Raw genomic sequence first — 7,524 nt, forward strand, 5'->3', positions numbered from 1 at the left:
TCAGCATTAATTGGTTTGAAAAAAGCATAGCAATCAAAGCTAGCACTCACTGCAGAGGCTGCAAAAGGTCTTGATTCTGATGAGATCTCAGTGGACAACACAGCAGATGGAATTTCATGCCATTTACTGCATGACTAATGAGTATGGGAAGGTAAATGCAAACCCTAATTCTAAGCTTCTACTCCCTTCAGACGGTTCAGGGAGTGTAGACAGCTCACTGAAAACATCAGCCCAAGCTATCAAATGTAAACAAGCTTACAATTTAAGGAGAACAGAAGACAACATTTAGAAATCTATCTATGCTGAATACCATGAATTAGTGTTCAGAGCAAAGCAAGAGTTAGAAAACCACTACAGGGCAATATGGATCACTTATGAAACCACATTCACATGAGAAAGACTGAACAGGCTGAAACTTGAACCTTGAGCATGACCAGAGAGGACAGAGGCCTAAAAAATGACTGACAAGGCTTGTAGGAAAGTGATTCACTGGTCCTTGTAAGGAGAGCTAAACAGTTGCCAGACAGGTTTAATATGAAGAGAATATACTTTGTATGCACTTCAAATTTAGTTTTAGCTTCCATTACAAAAGTTCAGAGAACAAAACACTCTAAGTTCCAAGAAAAATTAGATGTTGATTGAGAAGGCCACTAGCAGCTATTTACAGTTGCAGCAATGTCTCTGGCTATCTCTGTCCCTGACCAGCTATAACCATAATAGGTGATCACTCAGTACTCACTCTGTTTAGCAGGTGTTTAAGCAAAGATAATGATCAGGAACAGGCTTCTAAGCAAAGTGGAGTTTTAATCTGACCAAGAATATTTCAGAATATTTGGCCCTAGAATCCACACCAGTTTACTGTCTCGCAGTGTATGCAGAGGGGTGCACCTGACATTTTCATATTTTTTATATTGGCTAGCAATAAAATGCACATAAATTACTAGTTCAATCTTCATGTCAAAGTCTGACTTCTTGACCTATAACTGAGAAATAACTTTTGAATATTTACTTAGACATAAGCTGCTGGAAAGGGAATACAAGCTTTTTACCTACCAGTAATCTTATTCTTCAAGGATCTTCACATTGTTCTTTACATGGAATAATACTGCAATCACCAGCCTGTCTATATAGACAAGCAATGGTACTCTTTAAAAGAAGAAGTAATACTGCATCTTTAACAAGTTTATCCAGCCAATCTATTGACTAGATGGGCAACATGTAAACACCACATATAGCTAATGAATAACTTAAAAGGCAGCCAGTTCTTCTGCAAGTGAAGTGCTTGTGTTCTAAAAACTCAAAAAGCCCACAACTATTCGAAATAAAACAAAGTTATTATTACAGCAGTGTGTTGAGCAATGGCTTTCATCCTGTGATCTAAAGGACCATTTTCAGTGAATTTGTAAGTTAAAAAATTAAGTTTATGAACTTCACACAAGACTATTTCTGCATGGCAATAAAAGTGTTCATGTCAGTGTCCCTGAAACAAAGACTTCCAACAGAAAGTGCCCAGATAATAAAACCTTCCAGAACACACACAGCTGCTGGTAGCATCTTCATGCTTTATTTCAGTTAATACACAGCCACAGAAACAGATTACAGAAGGTTTTTATTATGAAACCTCAGTCCAACCAAAGGGCTAGATGCATATTTAAACATGATTGTTGAAGTTGTGTAGTTTTAGCCATTACTTGTCTCAATTCCATTTTCAAGGTAAGATATTGCAGAGTACAGTGGAAGTCATCCAAGGTGAAGCCAGTAATCAACCACTCATCACATCATGAGCAGATGTTTAATACCAACTTCCAATTCCTTGCACATGCTGGTTTCCTTCCCTGTAAAGAAAGTTTACATTTTGAATGAGCATCTCACACACAAAAAGGTTACTGGCCAAAGACCAAACTATATGAACATGATACACAGAATAACCCTTAAGTCATCAAACCCATTCCTCAATATAAATTAGTACAGGACAGAATTTTCCTTTCCCATACCTTTAGTAAGGATTCTGTTCCAGAGAACCAGCCAGATTTGAATCAATTGATTCACTAACTGTTGTGCCTCATATTTAAAATTAATCATTCCTCAGACTTTCCAATTTAGATTTGCTAAATCTATACAGTCATTTTAAAAAGTTCTCCAAAAATTCACACAGGCTTCCACAAGTTCAAAACTAAAATACAACCGAGTTCAATTCAGAAACAACTTAAATTAGTCTTTACCTGAAAACTAAAGTTCTTTAGCTACAGCAGACTGAAGTCTGATAATTCTTTTCACACTGCTTACCTGGAGACAGATCAATTTACAAGGAACTCTCAAGATGTTTATCCCATAGCACACACTTCAAAAAAATCCATGAAGTATATTCTAGGCAGTTGATAAGCACCAACATATTTCAGCTCTGGAAAAATAAGATTAACATGAAAAAATTAAGAGTTATATTACATAACCTGATGACAGTTCAAAATCTACATGCAAGCTACTCTGAAGGCAGTAGAGTTGATTCACAAACTTCCTGAAGTTCAGTAGTTTTATGCATGTGTTCCTCTCAACAGGATCCAAAGTAGAGTTTCAGCCTCACCTCTGGGTTTAAGAGAGAACTTTTATACCCCTCTGTACTGGCCACTTAAGACACTGTCAGACTTAAGAGGGCAAAGCAAAAAAGGGGAGCAGACTAACACCAATTTTATCTTAACTAAAATGATCTGTATTCAGCATTTATTTGAAAGGAATATTATGGTTTACCAAAAATTTGTAAGTTATCATTATCAAAAACACCAAGATTCAAAATAGTCTAGAACTGTCATTCCACTGGAGTCCACTTACCTTCTAGTGGAAGGTGTTTTCATTCCTGGGAAGTTCTAAGCATTGCTTCCAATTTAGGTGTGATCATTCACCTGTCCAACATTTTAAATATTATGTTGCTGCGACTCCTAAACAGCAAAAAAAGACAAAAGCATTAGAAGACATGCTGAATTCCAGATCTTTCTAATCATTGTAGAAAGTTTCAGAAATCACTTAGATAAAATTCATTATCAAACCAAGATCTAGAGCAAAAGCTAGGAAATGGCTCAATCTCTTGAAAAGATGCTTTTCTAATCAGCAATTTTAAACCATACAGAAAGCATTGTTTTTAAATGTGCTAACTAGAAACAATGGAAAGTTTATTAATAAGCCTAAGATGATTTTAGTGTTGATATTATTCTGAAGGAAGCTGCAAGTTTCCAGATTTAACAGACTGATCTTTACAATCTAATGCATTGCTACCTTCTGCCTACTTACTTATACATTGTAACTAATTATACAATGAGCTCATCCAAGAGGAAACATCAAAAGTCACTATTAAGGACACACTGGGAGACTGGGCTGAAATGAGGATCAGTGAAATTTTCTTCACTGAAAAATTCCTGAGTCAAGTCTGTTTGAACTTAAGCACCTACAGCATTCGATATGCTAAGCATCACAGGTTATTAGAGGAGAACTTGCAAATGAGATACTGTAGTTTTATTGATGCAGCCTATAGAAAAAATAACTGTATGGTAGCAGAATAAGAATGTATCAATGTATCTATAATGTACAAAAGAACAGAAAAGGGCGCAAGTACAGTAACAATTCTTTGTTTTCCCACAGTGCTAGGGGAGCATTTCTAGATACTGTTGTCTCCAGTACACGGTTATGGTTGGTTTTAACAGTAATTTAAGTAAGGAGACCTAGAAGACCACCAGACGACCTGGCACGGGAATGGCTTAACTTCAGAGGCAGCGGCAAGGCCTGTAGATGTCAAAGCGGGGGACGCAGAGCCCCCCGCCTCGCCGAAGGACCCGGCGCCCCGCTTACCTGCAGCCTCCCCGCGCGGGGCCCGGCGCACCTGGGGCGCTCCCTGCCGCCATGGCGGGGGCGGCGCGGCCCGCACCGCGGCCTGCGGACGGAGAGGGGGGTCAGCGCGGAGCGGTCGCGGAGGGCGAGGGGAGGGAGCGGGGGAGGGCCCGCTTGTGCCTCACGACAGGATGCAGGGCGGAGGGACGGCTCCGCACTGGGTTTTTGTGAGGGAAGGTGCTCTATCCCCCTGTGTTGACTGCTCGGGCACCGCCAGGCTCCGAGAGGGCAAGATGTGAAGGGAAGGTCCGCGCGGCTCCCCGCTCCCCCCGCCCGCCGCGGTGCCCCCGCCGGCCGCTGCCGCCTTACCGCAGCGCCAGCGCAGAAAGGCCGCGTGCTTCCTCGCGGCGCCTTAAGTAGCGGCGCGCCGCTCCCGCCAGGCCCCGCGCGCCCGCGCCGGCGGCCGTTGGAGGGGTGGGGGCCGGCGGGGAGAGCGCCGCCGCCCATTGGTGGGGCTGGCGCACGTGACCGAGGCCCTACCCCCCCCCCTCCCCCCCGGCCCCCGGGGCTGGGCTGGTGAGGCGGGTGGTGGCGGGGCCCTTCGCACCCCGCCCCGGTGCCCCGACCCTCTGGGCGGGGCGGAGCGGAGCGGCCGGGAGCGCCGCCGCCCCGGGCGGGGAGGGCGCTTGGGCTGCCGGAGAAGGCCGGTGCCCCTGGGGCGAGGGTCTGGGGGCGCGCGGCCGGTGGTCGGGGACGCGCCCACGGTTGGGTCGTGGTGGGCCGCGGTGTTACGGGATGTTATTGCTTAGCTCTGCCCGGGACGAGCCCCGGGCCGTGGGGGACTGGATATAAAGAAACTAAGGTGTCTGCAGTGGGAAGTAGCCGCTGCGTAGCGGCTTTAAGGATCTAAACACTGGTGATCTCTAAATTCCACCTAAGTCCTGCTGTAGGAGGCTTAGGGTATGTGTGCAGGGATAGCGTGATAAGCCCCAAGCCTGCACTAACACCCCAGCTGGCCTCACGGCACGGGCAGTCTAGAACGTGCCGGAGCCGCGGTCAAGAGTGACGCAGTGGAAAGACTGGGACCAACCTTTCATCCAGTGCCCAAGCGCACAACTCACCACCTGGATGTGAAGCACAGCTGCTGTTCCACCTCAGCTGAGATGTGCTGCCTGACTGGCGATACTGCTAAGAGGCCTTAGGGTGAGTACGAGTAGATTAGCATAAACTGGGAATTAGCTTGCAGCACACAGATTTTGAATGTCACACAGCAGAGCTAGCAGGCAGGAACCATGACATCTTGCTTCCCGTGGGGTTCTGTATTCAGCCGGAGTCCCTGCTTTGCGCAGAGGTGCAGATGTTGCTGATAATTCATGGCAACATTGTTGCAGATATACTCCCTGTGCTAGTATGTATACTGTGAGTCCGCCAGGATCAAAACCAGTCTTCTGACTGTAAGTAAGTCACTCTGAATGTGAGTTTGCAGAAGCACCTAGCTTCATGTTGTTTCATGTGCGATTCTCTGCAATGACCAGATTACTACATATAGTAGATAAGTCAGATCAGTCCTTGTAAAAAGAAGCCAACAGGTTGAGATGGCTTTTACCTTTACCTTTTCACCAAGCAGTGCCAGTGGGATATACGTCAAGGTCAGTTTCTTGTTTTCCATTAGGTAAGGTAAACTGGCACCATTGTGCATAGCAAACCAATGGCCAGTATCCATCCCAGGTGAATGTTTTCATCATTCAGATAAAATCACACTCCTTTTTGTTCCCCCACAGGCACTTGCTTCTGTCTTCCCCGTACAAACTTTACGTTTTATGCTCCGTCTCTGGCTCCATGAAACTTACTTTTTTGGCTGACAGAGGCACAACTTCAACAGGAGCAATGCAGAGGTCCTCTACCCTGCTTGTTCCTTCCCAGACCTTGCCTGGAGAATAAAACACTGTGCTAGTGAGGGTGAGATACGGATTTGAGACTCTACGAACAAGAAGGAATCTCCTGTTCCCAGAGCAGGTGCTGTAACCATTGAGTTATTGCATGTAGGACTGTAGGCAGATACACCATTTACATGTTTTTTTGAAGGGAAAAGGCTGCTGCTAACTTCTGTCTGAACAAACTTCTCAGTTGCGCTCTAAGCCTGCCTGCCAGGCTGAGTACTTTGGGCACTTGAGGGAAAGTACTTCTTATTGGTGGATGTAAGTGTAGCTTAATTTTGAGTTGGGGCCTGGATCTCTAGCCAGAAGAGATGCAGATCTGGTCATGAGCAGAAGTATTGTGGGAATTTGAAGTATTATGGGAGCTTCACTATTGAACACAGAAGTATTTAAGGGCATTTTTATGGGCAGTCATTTCAAGAGCTGCACTAAAGATTCAGGCATTTACTTGCTATCTTTATTCCGCATTGGTCCCCTTATGGTGAAGATGAGCCTTTGCTTGTTGCCAGGGTGAGGAGTTAGTAGGTTTTGCATGTGCCTGGGAGAAAACTGTCAAGCACCTGGTCAACCATGCCAGTAGGTGTCATTAGATCTAGCCATATGCCTATTAGACATTAGGGCACCTCTAACTTAGGCATTCCCTTAGAAGAAGATGTGAAGGTCTGCATTCTGAACTTAGCTAAGTGACAACTGAGTGCCTGGTTATTTTGTGGATTTAGTGCTAAGTTTATATGTGGAGTCAGTGGTGGTCTGAATTCAGTTGTTCAAGTCTTGAAGACTGGTGCTCTAATCATCAGATAAAGTCTCTCTTTGTGAGGTGCATGAATTTCATCTCAAAGTCACTGGTTTGATTCCTATCCAAGCTAAAAGAAGACTTTCATTTGTTCAAAAACACCATGTATTGGGTTCACCAAGATGCACAATTATCATTAATGTTTCATTTCAGTTTCACTGTCTTTCTCCTGATATGGAGGAAGATCAAACAAATAAACTTTTGTGAGGTGACTCTCAGTGTTTACAGATGGATGTCAGTATTCATCCGTATTGAATGATTGGCAGGATTAGGACCTTACACTGTAGCGGCCTTTTCTACTTATGCATCAAATGTAAAAAGGCTGGGTTTTGAATAAAACTGCTGATTTAATAAAAATATAATTTGATTAATTTATGCCACAATTTACATAAAATGAAAGGACTATTTTAAATTCATGCTGAAAATAGATCAACTGCCACTTGCAGCCTGTCTACTTTCAAAATATCCATTGTGTTTTGTTCTCAGAGTGTAAGTTAGTTAAAATTAGAGCCTGTAGAATAGAGCAAAAGTAATAAATAAAAACTTTGGAGAAGAGGAGGGCAACACAGAATTGTTATTTCCTTTCCAGAGGCAGAAATAGCAATACATTTCTGTAAGGAACTTAAGTTTTCAGTTATTTTTGCTCAGTGAGTCTTTTCTTGTTTGGTAAATTCTTGACTTCTCTGACTAAGGTTTGGTCATTTTTTTTCTAGATGACGCCTAATGGTTGGAACTTGCATAGCATTTTTCCCAAAGTACATTTTGTATAGGTAGCAGAAATGCCAGTAAAATTAACTAGTAAACTTCCTTGCTAAACAAGGTACCAGATGATAAAGAGGCCATACTGCAAGCTTCTACCTTATGGAAATGAGGGAGTATTTTGAACTGAGTAGTGTGTCAGTGAAGGTCAATATTAGGTAAACCTGTAAAGCTGTAGCCCAATATGCAAAAGTTCTGTTATTGTCACTGTTCAAAGTT

The 7,524-nt window shown here is 43.6% G+C and overlaps 1 long non-coding RNA gene and 1 other non-coding gene across 3 annotated transcripts; both read right to left on the reverse strand.

Annotated features, from left to right (window-relative positions):
- Positions 1 to 1,542: 1,542 nt before the first annotated feature.
- On the reverse strand, positions 1,543 to 4,205 carry LOC106490118 (uncharacterized). 2 transcript variants are annotated; one of them, XR_010884280.1, is made up of 4 exons: positions 4,186 to 4,205; positions 2,827 to 2,933; positions 2,287 to 2,401; positions 1,543 to 1,835 (listed from the first exon to the last, which is right to left on the reverse strand). It is a non-coding gene; the product is annotated as an uncharacterized lncRNA (long non-coding RNA). The 2 variants fall into 2 exon arrangements; XR_001293542.2 differs by lacking the exon at positions 4,186 to 4,205 and adding an exon at positions 3,838 to 4,103.
- On the reverse strand, positions 2,538 to 2,655 carry LOC136992290 (small nucleolar RNA SNORA26). Its single transcript, XR_010884483.1, has one exon. It is a non-coding gene; the product is annotated as a small nucleolar RNA SNORA26 (small nucleolar RNA).
- Positions 4,206 to 7,524: the final 3,319 nt, after the last annotated feature.

The sequence above is a fragment of the Apteryx mantelli genome, chromosome 5 (assembly GCF_036417845.1).
Source record: "Apteryx mantelli isolate bAptMan1 chromosome 5, bAptMan1.hap1, whole genome shotgun sequence".
In the NCBI taxonomy this organism is placed as follows: domain Eukaryota; kingdom Metazoa; phylum Chordata; class Aves; order Apterygiformes; family Apterygidae; genus Apteryx; species Apteryx mantelli.